This window comes from Dipodomys spectabilis, unplaced genomic scaffold (assembly GCF_019054845.1).
Source record: "Dipodomys spectabilis isolate Male_0828 unplaced genomic scaffold, ASM1905484v1 ptg000098l, whole genome shotgun sequence".
NCBI lineage: Eukaryota > Metazoa > Chordata > Mammalia > Rodentia > Heteromyidae > Dipodomys > Dipodomys spectabilis.
The window spans coordinates 15540042-15556084 of NW_024870775.1; the positions used below are offsets into that span (position 1 = coordinate 15540042).

Consider the following 16043-nt stretch of genomic DNA (forward strand, 5'->3'; position numbering starts at 1 on the left):
CTCAACAGCCCACAACCAGTACTTGCTCGTGGGGTTGAACAGGCAGCAAGGGGCCCCATCGAGACTCTTCCTGAAGAATCATGATAATATGACTCACTGTCTAATATAATCCATGGGAGTGCTTTAACTAACCCAGTGCTCCTGAACAGCTCCATCCATCCACATTTCTTCCTCCACTTCCTGTTCGTTTTCTCCTTTTCCTCTTCCTCTTATTCCTCCTCCTCCTTCTTCTCTTCTACTTCTTCTTAAAATTTATTTATTTATTTATTTTGGTCGGTCATTTTTGGCTTGGGCACTGTCTCTGTGCTCTTCAGCTCAAGGCAAGTGCTCTACCGCTTAAGCCACAGCACCACTTCCATTTTTCGAGTGGTTTATTGGAGATAAGAGTCTCATGGACTTTCCTGCCCGGGCTGGCTTTGAACCATGATTCTCAGATCTCAGCCTCCTGAATAGCTAGGATTACAGGTGTGAGCCACCAGCGCCCAGCAAAATTTATTTTTAATTAATTTATTTTATGCCATTACTGAGGCTTGAACTCAGGGTCTGGGTGTGGTTCCTTAGCTTCTTTTGCTGCATAAGCAGAGAAAGGAATAAGGCTTTTAAATCCTATGGTCTCTTCATAATTTTAGATACTATTTAACTAATTAAGCCGGACTTGGTGGGTTCACACACCTGTAATCCCAGATACCCAGGAGACTGATTCAATTGCTAGAATCTTTAAAAATTGGCCAGAATCTCCAATCCCAGCAAGACCCCAGATATAAGCAGATAATAGAAGAGCAATACAAAAGATGTGGTTAATATGTGCCTCAACTGATTCTTTTGATGAAGAAATGAGGAAAAACTCCTTGTGGCTTTGGCTGGGGAGGGGTAAGCGAAATTATGAAATGCATCTAGAGCCTTCTCCATTGTAAAATACTTCCTTGGGGAATTCTTTGATGCATTCTTCATCATCCAGCACTCTCCTGACTTCTTGTATTACCTAAGGGACAAAAACACCCAATGTAAACAGAAGTTAGGGCCTTAAAGAAATTGTTACTTACTGACAAATTGATCCAACAACATGTATGCATGTAATAAGAGCATCAAAATACATAGGGCAAAAGACATTGATAAAACTGAAAACATACACTGATCCACTGTTACGATTAGAAATTTCGGTTTCTGTTGGTCAGTAATTAATAGAAAATCAGTAAGAATATAGAGGCGTGAACACTGCCAGGTAAACCATTCAACCTGACAGCTGAGAATGCACATTCTTTTCAAGCTCACATTGGTTATTAACCAACATAAAGCACATTCTTTGAAAATATATTAAATTTAAATTTTAAAAATCATACAAAATATTTTCTTAAACAAAATTAAATTAAATACTAACAACAAAAAATTGCTCACTCTTTCCATAACCCCTGTCTCAAATATTTGGAAATTAGATATCAAACTTCTCTATAACCTATGGGTCAAAGAAATGGTCTTAAAGAAAGTCTTAAAATATTTTGAATCACATAAAAAATAAATATATGAGTTATTAAAATTTGGGGGATTCAAAGCCTGGGACCCATGGCTCATACCTATAATCCTAGCTACTTAGGAGGCTGAAATTAGGATTTCAGTTCAAACCCAGCCCAGGCAGAAACTAGGAAACTACAGAAAGAGAAAGTGAAACCTCAATCAAGAAAAGGAAAATTAGTGATTAAGGAAGAATTATAGGGACTAAAACCAAGAAAACAACAGAGAAAAAAAATCAATAAAATCTGTTTGTTCTTGGTGGGAGAGGGAAGGGTTCCTGGAGCTTGAAATCCTGGCCTGGGAGATGTTCCTGAGATTTTTTTGTGCTCAAGACTGGAGTTCTACCACTTAAGCCATAGCTCCACTTATAGTAGCTAATTAGAGGTAGACTCATAGAGACTTTCCTACTAGAGCTAGCTTTCAAAAGTCATCAGATCTCAGCCTCCTGGGTAGCTAGGATTATAGGATTATGTTGGTTCTTTAAAATTATCCCTGGAAGAGACATACCAATGATTCATGCTCATAATCCTAGTGACTCTGGAGCCTGAGATCTGGAGGATTGACATTCAAAGCCAGCCCTGACAAAAAAAGCTCATTAGACAACATCTCTAGCCAAAAGCAGGGCTAGAGACATGTTTCAAGAGGTAGACTACCAGCCCAGCCAATACCATAAAAAAATTATCTGTGGAATTATTTAACCATTAGCCATGGATTAATTAAGAAAAAAAATGGAGAAGGTCATTTTAAGCCATTAGTAACGAGAGGTAACGAGAGCTTCTTTTGGTGGTGATGCCTGTATAAGACAGGCCACTGGCCACTGCTCAGTTTGTGCTTGTTTTGCTGGAATCCATAATCTTGAGTGGTAGCAGAGGCCCCTCCCACCAGCACCCTCACACTTCTGCTTTCTGGTTATTTTTGCATGCTAACACTTTGGGGAAAGGCTACTTCCCTAATTGGAGACACTAGTGACTGCACCTCTTCTGTCTTCTCTCCATAGCAGCTGTCCTCGTTTGAAAAGTTCTATTTCTGTAAACTGTATCCTTCCCAGACCCCAAGTTGTGTGGCACCTGCCTTTGCCTTTTCCAGTTTCTACAAGGAAGGTAGGGAGGATTCTATACCAGTAGGGAGTGGCCAAGGGAGGGAGATTATGCTTCAAACAGAGCTCTTTCTGCCCTTGTTTACTAAAAGCATTCCCTGCTCCACAAATGCCTATGTTGAGCCATGGAGTTGAGGGGTTCTTGCTGATAATTCTCATGTGGTAAACCTACCCTCCTCCCCAGTGTACTCTTGTTCCCTTTCTTTTCACATTGGAATATATGTATGTGTATATATGTATATATACACATATGTATATATACATATACATATATATGTATGTATATTTCTGTCTCAAGGGCATGACAGGTACAGTTATGAAGTTTCCGGAGATCATCATAATCTTCTGGAATATTATATAGATATTTAAATAATATAGTCTCTAATGTCTTACAATTATCTTTCAATTGGCTGGAAAAATATTTTTTCATATATAAAATCATATATAGGAGCTGGGCATCAGTGGATCATACCTGTAATGCTAACTCCTCAGGAGGCTTAGATCTGGGGATCATGATTTGAAGCTAGACCTGTCAAGAAAGTCCCTGAGACTTTTATCTCCAGTTAACTTCCAAAAAGCCAGAAGTGGAGCTATGACCCAAGTGGTAGAACTCTAGGCTTTAACAGAAAAGCTCAGAGATAGTGCCTAGGCTCTGAGGTCAAGCCCTAGGGCAGCACACACACACACACACACACACACATACATATACACACACATATGCACAAACACACAAAACCATATACAGGGGCATATGCATGTATAAACTAACAAACTGGCTAAATTATACAGCAGTGTATTCATGGAAAGATTCCCAAGGTATAAATCCTTTGAACATCTAACTTGCAGTTTAACAAAATGAATACCGGGAAGCTGAAATGTGTATTGTCAGGAGCAAGAGAGTAAGGTTCAAAGAGGGGGAGTTGGGTCAGATGATGGAGAGAGGAAGGATAGAGAAAAGGCCATGATATTCAGTGTATTTATGTGGAAATGGAGCCAGATAACTATAGAGGATGGGTGGAGTTGGGAGAGAGGGAGGAGAATGATAGAAGGAGGGATATTGACCAAGATGCATTATACTTATAAACCGACATGTTGGATTAAAACTCCTTTGTATGGGTACATAAGGATAATTTAAAAAACCTGACATGTTGCATTGAAACCCCTTTATATAACTACTTAGAAATATTTTTAGTGGTCATTTTCTTGCACACTTTGTCTCTGAATATTGCTGTAATGCAGCTTCTGTGTGTTCTTTTGTTTTAAGGCATGTGGTTTGACTTCTCTAACAGCAAATCAGGTCCCCCATATAGATTGTGCTAATAAGAGGGAGTGATGGAAAAATAGAAGATTGTCTGAAAGCTGGAAGGTGTAGTTAGGCCCCTGTCTGTTGGAAGAAGTGGCTGCTTGCTGACTGTAGTCACTTCCGTAGCTGACTCTGTGTTTCTGGAAGGAAAAGTCCTGGGCTTGGAGTAGGATCAACAGGAGCTCCAGTAACTTGCTGCCTTGTTCACCTGCTCAATGTGAATTCTTTTTTTTTTTTTCTTCTTTCTTTTTTTAGTCAGTCACAGGGCCTGAACTCTGGGTCTGGGCACTGTCTTCAGCTCTTCAGCTCAAGGCTAGCATTCTACCACTTGAGTTATAGCACCATTTCTGGCTTTTTCTGTGTAGGTGGTTCTGAGGAATAGAACCCAGGGCCTCATGCATGCAACGCAAGCACTCTACCACTGAGCCACCTTCCCAGCCCCAATGTGAATTCTTTTGTCTATTTGATCAATTGTTTGTTTTTTTCTTTCTTTTCTTTTCTGTCGTACCTTTTTCTGTTTATCTCTCTCTTTTTCTTTCTTTCTTTCTTTCCTTCTTTCTTTCTTTCTTCATTTCTTTTCTTTTTTATGCCTCAGGGCCTAGGCACTGATATTTGGCTTTTTTGCTCAAGATTGGAGCTCTACCATTGAAAGCACAGTCCACTTCAAGCTTCTAGTCTGGAGACAAGAGTCTCATAGACTTTCCTGTCTGGGCTGGCTTTGAACCACAATCCTCAGAGAGCAACCTCCTGAGTAGCTAGGATTATAGGTAAGAGCCACCAACAAACAGCAAACATCTTTCTTTGATTGGTCATTTTTCTTTTTTTTTTTCTTTGTTATTTTTATTTGAAAATTCTAAAAACAGAGGAGTTACAATTACATAATCTGGGCAAAGAGTACATTTCCTTTTGGGCAATATCACCCCTTCTCTCACTCTCTCCCAGTTTTCCCTCCCATACCACCCACAAGTTGTATAGTTCAATTTCAACGTAGTGTCCAGTGAGTGCCATTGCTGCATTTGTTCACCCCTTGTCCCTCCATTTCTGTGCCTCGGCTTTCACTCCAAAAGACAAAAAGAAAAGAAAACAAAAACAATAACAAAGAAAAAAGACTCTTGTTTCCATTTCCTGGAGTTCATCTTGATAAGTATTATTTTGTATGATCAGTTGCACATAGACATTATGCCTTCTCCTCTTTTGGTGTTTCTGTGTATGAATGCCTAGAGTCCTGTATAATTTATTATGTCTCAGTATATTTTAGATCTAACTTCTGCATGTCAGAGAAAATGTGTGCTGTTTGTCTTTCTGAGCTTGACTTACCTCACTTCACATGATTTGTTCTAGGTCCATTCATTTCCCTGCAAATGACATATTATTATTCTTTCTATTGATTGGTCATATTTCTATACGTAACCGACCCCCTGACCAGACCAACAAGATCAATTTTTTTCCCTCTCCACTGGGCTTATTCCTCTTTCTTATGAAAATCAGTCTAGCCCATACAGGAAGTTTTTTTTCTTTTAATTAAGTCCTAGTACTTAATTTTCTGAGCTTAAGGCCACAAAGAAAATTCCCAGGTGCATTTGAATGGGGCTGCTTTGCATGGGGTGGCTGTGTGGTTTGGAGTGTGATAAATCAACATTCTCATCCTTCTAATTTTGTTCCCCTGAGTGACATGGATTTGGCAGAATTTCCCTTGGATATAATTTCCCTAGCGAGCCATTACTCCTGCTGTGGTCTACAAGGGGCTTTCACAGCCTAGTTGATGGAAAAATGAGCCACCTTAAGTTGCTGAGTGCTGTTGGAAATGTTCATGGAGGATGGGGCTAGAGGGGGAGTAGGGGGGAGTGACACCTGCAGGATCCATGCTCTAATGGTCTCAAGAAAAGCAGAAGCCAAACCAGAGGGCTCACACCCTTCGCTACTCAAGAGCCTGAGATCTGAGGACTGAGGTTTGGAGCAGTCCAGACAGGAAAGTTCAGAGAGGCTCTTATATCCCATTAAGGACCAAAAACTGGACATAAAGCTGTGGCTCAAATAGTAGAGGATTAGCCTTGAGCAAAAAAGCTAAAGAACAGTACCTGTTCTGAGTTCAAGCCCTAGGACCAAGACAAAAAGAAAGAAAACAGGAAGGAAGGAAGGAAGGAAGGGAGGAAGGGAGGAAGGGAGGAAGGGAGGAAGGGAGGAAGGGAGGACGGGAGGAAGGAAGGAGAGAGAATCCTGCATCATAGATCTGTGGCCCTTTTGTTAACTAGGATAGATAGGTTCATAAAAGATGATTTATGTCAACCTTAAAATCAACAGATTTAAAGAAGAGAAATATATATTATATAATATATACTATATTATATAATATATACTATATTATATAGTGTATTTATATTATATATACTATATTATATAATATATACTATATAATACTATAATATATACTATATTATATAATGTATTTATAATACATATATACTATATTATATAATATATATATATACTATACTATAATATAATATATAATATATATACTATATATATAATATATACTATATTATATAACATATAATATATACTATATTATATAATGTATTTATATGTCATACATATATATATGAATGTATGTATATGTTGGTCCTGAGGCTTAACTTTAGGGCCTGGGTGCTATCATTGAGCTTTTTTGCTCAAGGATTGTACTCTACTGCTTGAGCCTACTTCTGGCTCTTTGGTGATAAGAGTCTCACTGACTTTCCTCCCCTGGCTGGCTTCAATCTGTGATTCTCTAATCTCAGGATTAGAGGTGTGGGCCACTGGCATTTGGCCCAGTAAACACCATCTTTTCTTTTTTTCTTTTTCTTTCTTTGTATTGGTACTGGGGCTTGAACTCAGGGCCTCATGCCATCGTTTGGCTGTTTTATTCAAAGTTGGCACTAACCATTTGAGTCACACTTCCAGTATCTTTGTGGTTATTTGGAGATGAGTCAGATTTATCTGCTCAGGTCAGCTTTGAGCCCATGATCTTCAGATCTCAGCCCCTTGAGTAGCAAACATCTCAAACCTGAGCCACGTTTTATGTTTGAGCTTGGTGATTTTACTGACACCTGTCTCCTATGTAATGCTTCAGTGCTGCCTGCTGTATACACACAGTAGGCTGTGACCTGGGAGCTTCATGGAGTGAACATACAGGTGACAAAAGCTTGGCATAGGTCTGTAATGTTCCGACACTTGAGTTCAATATTAAGATATCAACAGTGTGTATGAAATTAGTCTCTTTTGTTTTCTAGTTTAATCTTCTAATGGTTGTTCATGAGGCTTACAATTTAACATTCACATTGATGTGGCTAATGCATCTTTTTTTTTGTTGGTTGTGGGGCTTGAAGTCTGGGCCTGGGCACGGTCCCTCAGCTCCTCTGATCAAGGCTAGTGCTCTAGTACTTGAACCACAGCACCACTTCTGGTTTTCTGGTGGTTTTATTGAAGATAAGAGTCTCACAGACTTTCCTGCCTGGACTGGCTTTGAACCGTGATCCTCAGCTCTTAGCCTCCTTTGTAGCTAGGATGACAGGCGTGAGCCACCAGTGCCTGGCGTCCAGTTCATCTTGATGAGAGTCACCCTTCTATCATTCCCCCACCTATCCTTCCCCACGAGTTATATCCGTTCCCACTTCCCTTTTCACATAAGTACATTGTTATGACCATATTCGTCCACCATTCCTTATCCACTCATTCCACCATTCCCATTAGCCCTCATCCCATTCAAAACATACTTAAGCATCCTCACAGTCACTTTTTTATTTTATTTTATTTTATTTACATATTTTTTGGTCAGTTGTAGGACTTGAACTCTGGGCCTGAGCTCTGTCCTTTAGCTCTTCAGCTCAAGGCTAGTGCTCTACCACTTGAGTCACAGAGCCACTTTCAGTTTTCTGGTGGTTTATTGGAGATCAGAGTCTCACGGACTTTCCTGGCCAGGCTGGCTTTGAACCATGATCCTCAGATCTCAGCCTCCTTGAGTAGCTAGAATTATAGGCGTGAGCCACCAGCACCAGGCAACTTTTTTAAACTGTTGACTGTTCTCAGAGTTCACACCGTGATATTTGTCTACATGTACTGTACATGTAGCCGACTTGATCATGCATATAACGCTGTGTGTGTTTACACAGGGGTTATATTGAGGGTATATAGAGAAAAACAGAAACACACATACAAAGAACCTATATATTTACTGAAAAAAACTTAGCCTTATAGCTCCTGGATCTATGGCTCCAAATTTGCAAATTCAGTGTTCATGATGACTCCCTAGGACATAAGTACTGACACTGAAAAACCGCAACAACTGCTCACATCCTTTGTCTCAATGGTCTTGAAGAATGAGTCCACAGACACAGAGGAAGAAGTAAAATGGCAAGTATTTATTGAAGAAGAAGAAGATAATCAGAGCTCTTGGACAAGAGGGGTCTCAAGGGGAGGAGTTGCCCAGTGTGTATTGTGCAGGGTTAATAAGGTATCTCTAAAAGAATGCTATGTGACTCTCAAGATTATTGGGCAGCCTGTGGGCCACATCAGTCTCTAGACTCGATCAGAGACTACAAGGAAACCATCATGAGTTCTCTATGCATCCTGTAACCTCTCTGACTAGTTGCCCATTTACGCACACCACTCTGGGGTCCAAGCAGCCTATATGAGTGCAAGTTTTTCAGGGGCAATGGACAATGAAATGATGTCCAGATGCCTGCCTGACTGCCCAAGGCCAGGTTGATAGGATTTCTAGGGACCTGCATTCAGCACCGTTCAAGGCCATAGTGAATTCTTTGTTCTGATTGTCTTGCCTTGTATATTGATGCATTGAACCGGAGAGAAGAAAGCAGAGGAAGAAATGGCATGCTGATGATTTATGAGTCACAAATTGTTGATGGTCTAAACTGTGGGATTCACCCCTGGTCCTAGTTCTGGGAATCTGTAAGTGCCAGGTCCAGATACTGCGTCCCTTGCAGGGTTCCAGGGAGCCAGTGCTATGTCCTGGCCTAATGCCCAGGCACACAACAGATGGACGTAGTTTGAGGCTGATAGCCTCTAGGAGCTCACCTGGGCTTGTGCGGCTCAACATCTTCCTTCCTGATCATTTTCTCTTCTCTCACCATGGTACTGAAAGTTTTACCCCAACTCTGCTCAGCCTAGAGTCTAATACCTTACTTTCTCCTCAGGTTCACTTGTTAATAATTCACTCAAGTACTTATTACACATTGGTTGCTTCTGTCACCTAGCTATACTGACATGCTCTAGTAATAATCTGTTGCTGCTTAAACAATTACCCTAAACTTAGTAGCTTAAAACAACATATTTTAGGCTGAGTACCCCTAATTTGAAAATACAAATTATTCCAAACTTTGGAATGCTTTGAATACTGATACCATGCCACAAACAGAAAATTCCATGTTGTGAAACTGTTTCGTGGAACAAGGTTATTAAGAATACTATACGAAACTACCTCAGGCTGTGTGGGTAAAGTACACGTGAAACATACATAAAAATTGTATTTCAATGTCCCAAAGTCATCTCATTGTGTATAGGCAAATATTCCAAAATCTGAAAAAAAACCCTAAACTCTGAAATAAGTTTATCCCAAAGCATTTTTGACAAGTGATCATCTATGTATTGCTCTTGATCCCTGAGGGACAGGCATTTAAGACAGCTAAGCTGGTATTGAGTCCTGTACAGTGATAGCCCAATTTGAGCCTGAGATTGTAACAGTCTATCTGAAGGTTTCATGAGAGCTGGAAGATGGCCCCCATGGCAGAGAAGTTATTACTTACTGTTTGCTGGAAGTTTCAGTGTCTAGCACCTGGGCCTCCACCCCCCACAAATTTCTCAAGTGCCCTTCAACATGTCATCTGGCTTTTCCCAGAGTGAGTGATCCACTGGATACCTCTATTTTTATTATAATGATGGACTTTGAACTCAGAGTGTTGCAATTGCTCAACTCTCTCACTTAGCTGGCCCGCTACCACTTCAGCCTCACCTCCAGCCCAACTTTCTGCTGGTTAACTGGAGATACAATTCTCATCGACTTTTCTGTCCAGGCTGACTTCAAACCCTGATCCTCCACGTCTCAGCTTTCTGAGCAGCTAGGAGTATAAGTATAAGCCACTGGGTTATGTATATCTTTGTCTTATCAAGCTAAGAGTCTTGGTGAGCTAGCTTTAGCCATCCTGAATGTCATGCTGCAGTAAGTCAATTTGTGTGAGAGAGGGTGTGAACACCAAGGGAAGAGATCCACTGAGTACCATAACAGTAAATAGACTTGCTCTAATCAGTGCCATTTCTATTGTTTTGGGGGGACCATAGTCAGTGAAGGAAAAAGAAGAAAAGAAATAAGGAAGGGAGGGAGGAAAGAAAGAAAAAAAGAAAGAAAGAAGGAAAGAAAGAAAGAAAGAAAGAAAGAAAGAAAGAAAGAAAGAAAGAAAGAAAGAAAGAAAGAAAGAAAGAAAGAAAGAGAGGGAGAGAGAGGGAGAAAGAGAGAGAGAAGGAGGAAAAAAAGAAGGAAAGAAAGAAAGGAAGGAAGGAAGAAAGAAAGAAAGAAAAAAGAAAGAAAGAAAGAAAGAAAGAAAGAAAGAAAGAAAGAAAGAAAGAAAGAAAGAAAGAAAGAAAGGAAGGAAGGAAGGAAGGAAGGAAAGAAGAAAGAAAGAAAGTAGGAAGGGAGGGAGAGAGGGAAAGTTGGGATTGGCTTTCTCAGGTGCCAGGTGGGCATGTTGAACCTATCTTCATTATGTGTATGTTCCCATTGACTGTCCCTCTGCAGGGGTGATATTTCCTTCCACAGGGGCCATGCATGCCCATGACAGCGTCTTAGCTGCTTTTCTAGATCTAAGCATCTGTAATAACTTTGCACTTGCATGGCCTCTGGAAACATGATAGATTGATTAGACTAATTCCCTTCCCTTCCCTTCCCTTCCTTCCTTCCTTCCCTCCCTCCCTCCCTTCCTTCCTTCCTTCCTTCCTACTTTCCTTCCTTTCTTCCTTCCTTCCTTCCTTCCTTCCTTCCTTCCTTCCTTCCTTCCTTCCTTCCTTCCTTCCTTCCTGCCTGCCTGCCTGCCTGCCTGCCTGCCTGCCTGCCTTCCTGCCTGCCTGCCTTCCTGCCTGCCTGCCTTCCTGCCTTCCTGCCTTCCATCCTTCCCTCTCTTCTTCCATCCTTCCCCACTCCCTCCCTTCTCTTCTTCCTCCTTCCTTCTCCTCCTTTCTTCTCTTCTTTCCTTTCCAGCACTAGGGATGGAATTTATGGCCTCACATTTGCTAGGCAAGTATTCTATGTACCCTTTAGCTTTGTTTTTTTAGATAGGGTCTCATACTTTTCTAGATTAGCCTTCGGCCTTGATCCTTCTGCCTCTACCTTCCTAGAAGCTGAGCTGGAAGGCTTAGACCACCACACCCAGCCAGAGGCATAATTTCCTAACAAGCACAACTGCTCTCTGAAACACTGCTTATGAAGGAAGGCATTCTCTGTGACTTTTCATCTGTAAAGTTGCTATCTGATAAAATAGGGCTACACAATCTAAATTCATTTTGAAGGGCCAAGATCATACAGTCATCCTTAATCTTTGGCCTGGGGAAATGGATTGTGAGTGTCCATGGGAAAGGAAGCTCAAGAGGAGGTAGTTAGTGGAAAAATGATACAGTGCAACTGAAACCAAATTTGAAAGTGCTTCCTGGATACCTGGAGCTCTTTAGCATTCCCAGGAATTCATTTTACAAGATTAGGGTCGGCACCTGGTACAGTGCTCAGAGCAGCTAACAGAACCAGTATCCATAAAAACAGTAGCACTTAGCCGGGTGCTGGTGGCTCACGCCTGTAATCCTAGCTACTCAGGAGGCTGAGATCTGAGGATCGCGGTTCAAAGCCAACCAAAGGCAGGAGAGACTGTGAGACTCCCATCTCCAATAAACCACCAGAAAACTGGAAGTGGCACTGTAGCTCAAGTGGTAGAGCGCTCGCCTTGAGCTGAAGAGCTGAAGGACAGTGCCCAGGCCCAGAGTTCAAGCCCCATGACCGACAAAACAAAACAAAACAATAAAACAGTAGCACTTCAACTATATTTATTATTTATTTATTCATTCATTCATTTGTGCTGGTAGTGGGTCTTGAACTCAAGGTCTGGACACTATCCTTTAGTTTATTTTTCACTCAAGGTTGACACTCTAGTACTTGAGTCATAGCTTCACTTCTAGCTTTTTGCTATTTGCTTGAAGATGAGAATCTCATGGCCTTTTCTACCTAGACTGGCTGCAAAGGTCAGTCCTCAGATTTCAGCCTCCTCAGTTGCTAGGTTTGAGGCCTGAGCCAGCAGCATCTGGTTTCTACATTCAAGTCTTACAGTATATTCTATGCGACACTAGAGAGGCTTTGTGAGCAAGGAGCATCATGTTTGGCTCAGTCACAGCCTCCACTGTCCACATTCTTCTGTGGATGTATCCGTCAGTCTCCCTCCCTTGCAAGCACTCAGCCTCCTCCTGGGTAGGCTGTGCCCATTCCTTTCTCCTGAGCATCCCACCACCACATACTCCTTTGCTCTATTCAGAGTTCCTGCTCCTGGGAGACCAGTTTCCATGGTAACTCCACATTCTGCATTCATGACTGGGACTCTCGTTTCCGTGGCTTTGGTACTGCTGTCATCTAAATTCCTGGAGAAGTGCTATGGTACTCAGGTGCCAGGGCTACAAAGACTCAGAAAGGACATCCACATTGCCCACCGCATCCTCTGCCCTGCATCTCTAGCGTTACTGCCTTCTAGACACATTACCCCTGGGACTTCCTTCACAACACTCTCTCATCCTCTATTCGTTGGTGAAGATGCTAGAAAGTTAGATAAGGGAAAGATAAGCTGGAAAAGGGACTGAAATCCTAGAAGGCACAGGTCAGATCGATGCTTGGGTCACGGGGGCTCACCCAGTCATTTCCAAACCAGGGGAAGGTTTGTCCCCAGGGAACTCTTGACCAAGACTAGACTGGGGTTGCGCTTGTCATGCTTGACATGCTACTGGCATGAAGTGGGCAGAGGCAAGGGATGCTGCCAAATAGCCTCCAGGGGACAAGACAGCTGTACTACCCTACCCACAGTCTTCAGGAGATCCCTAGCCCCACTGCCAAGCATTCTAGGCTGAATGCCATGAACTAAGGTAATGGGAGATGCTAGAAATGGTTGGGACCACGGAAGGGAAGAAGGTGTGGCAAGGGCAATTGTTTCAATATGTAAATAGAGGACATGGAAGGTGTATCATATGTGAAAGGGAAACTCAATGGTCCAGCAGCCCAGCGTAGCTGCTGGACAGCTGGCATCAGTAGAACACTGGCACAGATCAAGGAGATAGCAAGCAATAGCATCAAAGTCAGTGGCATTGGTGGGAAAGTGACATGAACACCTTGAAATGGAAAATGAAGAGACTGGGCTGGGAAGGTGGCTCAGTGGTAGAGCGCTTGCTTTGCGTGCATGGGGCCCTGGGTTTGATTCCTCAGCACCATATAAGCAGAAAAAGCCGGAAATGAGACTGCCTTCACTTCAAGGGTTGCTGTGGGGTGGCATTGGGAGGGAGTTGGGGAGCCAGATATATGTGTCTGGGCAGACAGAGTTATATGGATGACTGGGCCTGGAACCAGATGAGCACTCACTTCCCACCAGAAGCCTTGAGCACGTGCTGAAGCAAGTTCCCTTCCCATTGAAAGCTATGAGCTTGTGGAAGAAGCAAACTCCACTGAGGCAGCTGCAAGGCTTGGCTACTCGAAGGCTGAGTGAGCCAGCCGTCTTTGGGACACTCAATACACAGCTACTGGATATTTTGCATTTTCAGTAGGATAGCAACATATACTCATCATAGACACTAAGAAGCTACAGCATGCTTCTGTTGAGCAGGGATTTTGTGGATGTCTGGTAAACCCTGAAACATGAACAAGTCAGCCAAAATTTATGATCCTTTGGAGTTTGTATTTAAGGATAAGAGAAGGCTTGCATAAATGCTATGGAGGAAGTCACCAAAATAGGTTAAGTGTGAAACTGGTCATCAAGATATACCCAAGGAGAGGTGTTGAATTGAGACCATATGCCTGGGAGAGAGAAAGAAGCCAAGCATTCATTAATGGCTTAGGGCTACAATCCAGGCTAACCAGAAAGGGTAAGATCTAAGTATCATGGTTTGAAGCCATCCCCAGCATGAAAGTCTTACCTTACTCAGAGAGACTCTTACCGCTATAATCGTTAAGCAAAAGTCCAGAAGAGGAGCTATGATTCAAGTGGGAAAGCACAAGCCTGTATGGAAGAAACTGTTTCCTTCCACAATATGGGGATTTAGTGAGGAGTTGGCATGCAAAATAGAAGCCCCATTTTGGATTTGTGAAGGCTGATGGCTTACTGGACATCCAAGTGCTGATATCAGGTCAGCTGACAGAGAGGTCCCAAGCTTGGTGGGGAAAAATGGATCCCTATACATCCGCATGTATGTTTAAGTTTGTACACCAGCTCCCCATGTACCAGGAGCCACCCAGGCATTAATACATGGCTAAACTATGCTCACTTCCCAGAGCTGGTCCTCAAATTCAGTAAGTGGTGCTGTAGCAAAGAAATTGAACCTGAGTGAGTGTAGGCCTCAAGAGCCCCTGGGGGTCCTAGTGGGGGCTTCGGTCCACAAGCAGGCAGCAGATGGAGGGGTGGTCTCAACTAGATCGGTGCCCAGCATCTGCCACACCAGGACAACCAGAGCTTTAGTATCTCAGGTCTCTGCCATGTAGCAGAGTCCCCATGCAATGCACGCAACGGGAAGTTTGAGAGACACTGAGTTAGGGTGGATGGATGGCAGAAGTGAAGGGGAGGCCTTAGAGGTGCATGTGGCCTGGCTACAGGCTGTCCCTGGGAAAGGGCAGGGCAGGGCCAAACCTACAGCTGAGGAAACACAGAAAGATGGGGAAAGGGTAGAGACAAAAGGGAGATGTGCCTCCCAACATCAACTCTCCGCTGCTTTTTCTGTGTGCACCAGTACTGGGGCTTGAACTCAGGACCTTATGCTCTTGTTTGGCTTTTGTGCTCCAAGGTAGTGCTCTACCACTTGAGCCACATCACTTCTTTCTTTTTGCTAGTTAATTGGAGAGAAGATTCTTGAGTAGTTGGCCTCAAACCAAGATCTTCAGATCTCAGCCTCCCAAGTAGCCACAGATGTCTTTTTGTTATTAGTGTATCTAAAATGATAACAAATGTAGACAGTGCTTAAAAAAAAAAAACTGAACTCAAAACCTGGTTAAGATGAGCTTTTAGAAACTTGGACAGAGTTGGTGAGTGTGATACTCAGCAAGCCCGGAGAGGGTGATGTGTACTTTCCTTTGTTGTCACTATTTCTTGGGTGCTGTCTACAAATACACCTTGGAGGATAGCACTGGAGGAATTAATTGTTCCCTACCTATGACAAATGGGGTCATTAGCTGTGCAGCCACATGGAGGAGGGTGACTCACACGAGGAAACGGCCATTTTATATAACCATGTGTGCTCTGTGTGTATAAGTGAGGTCTGCTTTGTGTGTGTATTTATTTGACAGTTTTGGAGTTTGAAGTTAGGGCCCCATGCTTATTAGGCAATCACTCTACCAGTTGAGCCACTATTTGATAGTGGTGCCTAGTGAGCCACTCCCCTTACTATTCAAGCCTCGCCCCTATTGGTCTAGCCACACCCACTACTAGATGAGCCATGCCCCTTCCTTATCTATTTTATGTTTCCATTTCCTGGAGTTTATCTCAATAAATACTATTTTGTATGACCAGAGGCATAGAGGCGTTTCATCGTTGTGTTCCTCTCCTAAGAATATCTTCCTTTGGTCAAACACTGTGTGAGTTCTAGAGTCTTATGTAATTTATCATGTCTTGATGTAGTTTAGACCTTGCTCTTGCATGAGAGAAAGCATGCACTGTTGGTCTCATTTGTTTTTATTTTTTAGTATGTGGGTCCTGGGGCTTCAATTCAGCATGGGCACTATCCCTGAGCTTTTGTGCTCATGGTGGGCACTCTACCACTTCAGCCACAACTCCACTTCCAGTTTTTTGTTGGCTAATTCAAGAAAAGAGTCTCCCATACTTCCTTGCCCCAGTTGGCTTCAAACCTCAATCCTCAGATCTC

General features: G+C 42.5%; 1 protein-coding gene across 2 annotated transcripts in view; it reads left to right on the forward strand.

Annotated features, from left to right (window-relative positions):
- The window catches only part of Syk (spleen associated tyrosine kinase), a 77036-nt gene that overhangs the window by 16883 nt on the left and 44110 nt on the right, over positions 1 to 16043 (forward strand). The window lies entirely within an intron of this gene.